Source organism: Equus quagga, unplaced genomic scaffold (genome assembly GCF_021613505.1).
Source record: "Equus quagga isolate Etosha38 unplaced genomic scaffold, UCLA_HA_Equagga_1.0 1080_RagTag, whole genome shotgun sequence".
NCBI classification, from domain to species: Eukaryota; Metazoa; Chordata; class Mammalia; order Perissodactyla; family Equidae; genus Equus; species Equus quagga.
The window spans coordinates 218,639-221,818 of NW_025795483.1; the positions used below are offsets into that span (position 1 = coordinate 218,639).

Genomic DNA, 3,180 nt, shown 5'->3' on the forward strand with positions numbered 1-3,180 from the left:
CAAGGGGCTGTCATAAAAGGAAGTGCCAGAAAGTGTGATCAAAGGATAAAAATGATGAAAATTCCTGGGTCAGATGGGAAGCGAATTGGGAATTGAGGTCAATTTTAGGAAGCATAAATACACTGAAAGCCCATACAATGGAGCAACACTTTTTGCCAAAGACATACTTGCTCCTCTTTCTCTCCTTCCATCTTTTTTTTTAAATGCTCATGAAGTGGTTCTAAAGGCAAATTCCAAAATTGTCACCCAGAGGTCCGGTATTTAAAATCATGAGCTCATTGAAGTCTAATGGTGTTACTGAAGTTTCAGAATTTAGCACAGATTTAGTGACTGGAAGGATTGAGAATTATAATGACCTTCCTGCCCTTGAAGAACTTATCACCTTGGTGCTGTTTTCTACATACAAGAGATTAAAAAATCACTCTTAAGGTATAACACTAAATTGCATCTCAAAATTGACCTGAAAAAGAACATTTCATTTTTTAGGTATTCAACTGTTATTCATGGTAAGTTTGAGACGTTGCGATTCAGCATACCTACAATTAATTGATGATGTGTGCCATTATTGTTACTGTACGTCTGCTCTACTGAACTGCACTCCACCTGTGGGTAGAGATTGTATGTATTTTGTACACTCCTCTACCCTTATCACCAATTATAGTAGTCGTATCATAATAAAAAATCAATATATATTTTTTGAATAAATGAATGACTTTTAAAATAAATCGATAATTTCAAAAAGTTAAGGGTTTCAGGTATATTAACTCCCCTCTCCACATGATCAAATACACAGAAGCAGTGGGACATGAAAACATCACAAAATTTATCCTCCTGGGACTTTTTAGTGATGAGGATGGAAAGGTTGCCTGCTCTGTCCCGTTCTCACTTTATTACATCACATTTCTCTCAGAAAATGTGCTCATTCTTCTCATATCAGAGCCAGCAACCTCAGCAAGCACCCCATGGACTTTTTCCTCAGCTACCTGTCCTTCATGGAAGTCCACTTTACCACCATGCGGCTCTCAAACTGATCGAAGACTTACCGGCCCAGTGGAAGATAATATTCTATAATGGCAGCATGGCTCAGATAATTTACACCCACTTCTTTGATGCCACTGAGATCTTCATCTTGGTGGTCACGGCCTAGGACTGATATACAGCCATCTGCAGACCCTTTAGTATATGGTCATCGTGAGCAAACAGGTGCTACATCCTTGTGATGGCCTCTATTATCCAAGCATTTATGCATTCAATCAGACATATACTGACTATTATTGAACTCCCCTTCTGCAGCCCCAATCAGATAGACCACTATTTCTGTGATGTATTCCCCCTGCTGAAGCTGGCCTGCATGGACACCTACCTGTTGATCATTGCAATCACTACCATGGCAGAGATGATGTCCGTTTTGACCTTTGTTGCCTTGGTAATTTCTTACGTCATCAATCTGTCCACCCTGAGGACCTGCTCATCCAAAGGTCTCCACAAAGCCCTCTCCACCTGGGGCTTGTACATCACTGTCCTGTTCGTGTTCTTCTTACCCTTCATCCTCACCTATTTTCCCCTGGTTGATTTGGTCAGTAATGACAAAGTTTTTGCCCTATTTTACACCATCATTGCCCCCATGATTATCCCTCTTATTTACATCCTGAGAAAAATAGACATCAAGAATGCCATCAGGAAACTGTGGTGCCAAGATGACTGTTTAAAGGGAAATGAGGTCTCTGGTGTTTGAGCCCTTTGCTGGATCCTGTTCTATTCACAGAATAGCTAATGTTGACAAATACAACAGGTTCAGAATGGTAGTGTGCTGTCACCAAAACTTGCAAGCCTTGAAGTGAGAAGACTCCTCAGCCACTCTCTGTCTGTTACTTTTCTGAGACTATAGATGAGGAGAGTACATCAGATGATCTCCAGATCCCTTCCACTTCTAACATTCTGGAACTTATGTCTGAAATTCTGTCCTTCAGGATCCTTGACATAGAGGTCATTATGTGACTTTTATCAGGGAAAACTGTAAAGCCTGTGTGGTTTGGCAATTGTGCCCTGCTTTAGGAAACAGATATCTTGACTGAGATACTTGTCACAGCAAGAGAGAGGTCCTAAGCACTTCCACATGTTTGAGGTTTTCATTACAATAAAAAAATAAAGCAATGTCAATAATTTTATATTTTGTATATTTTAATTCTTTACATTAATGAATGATGCTTCTAAAATAATGCAATGTGATCTAATTATACTTTTCACAGTACATCTATGGAAGTTATTGTAATTAATTCTTAGTACCCTAAAAGAAGATGTATTAAAGTACAGTCAGCCCTCCATATTTTCAGGTTCCTCATCAGTGGATTCAACCAACCATGGATCCAAAGGTCTATGATGGCTGCATCTGTACTGAATATGTACAGACTTTTTCTTATCATTATTCCCTAAACAATACAGTATAACAACTATTTACATAGCTTTTATATTGTACTAAATATTATAAATAATCTAGAGTTGATTTAAAGTATACAGGATGATGTCCATAGGCTATATGCAAATAACTATGCCATTTTACACAAGGGACTTGAGCATCCCCCTATTTTGGAATAAGGGAGGGAGAGGTCCTGGAACCAATCCCCCAAGAATACTGAGAGACAACTGTAACTAGAAGTTTCAAATTGGATGATGAACATCTTTTTTGAATTCTGTAAATGTAATTCTATGACTGTTTTTCTAACCTCATTTTAAAGGTTTTCATGAGTATACAATGTAATGCTCTTTGTAAGTGTTCAGCATAGAAAATTTCCCATCCTGTGAAAGGCCCTGAGCTTAAGAAGGGGTGCGTTTTGGTTAGACCTTACTGCTCCTTATGCTAGTAGCATCTTTTGATGTTTTCTTCCACCATAAAAAATATGCAAATAAGTCTCATTTCCACATAGGCAGGACTTCATACTAGGAAGAAATGAAGATTAGATTAATAAGCAGATAAAACCAACTGAAAATTGGGGCATAGGCCAAGATCATCTTTGGTACATTGAGATTTTGCCTTTATTTTTGCAAGAATGCTGAAACTTTGTGAATTAGAAGAGACTGTGATGTCATCTAGGGTCATCAACTAGCACAACATACATCTGAGGAAGTGAGGTCCACAAGGTGGGTTCACCAAGTATTCAAATATGAGAGAGATTCCTGTTA

The 3,180-nt window shown here is 38.4% G+C and overlaps 1 pseudogene; it reads left to right on the top strand.

Annotated features, from left to right (window-relative positions):
• Window positions 1–777: 777 nt before the first annotated feature.
• LOC124232693 (olfactory receptor 4S2-like) lies at window positions 778–1,735 on the top strand (annotated as a pseudogene).
• The last annotated feature ends 1,445 nt before the right edge of the window (window positions 1,736–3,180 follow it).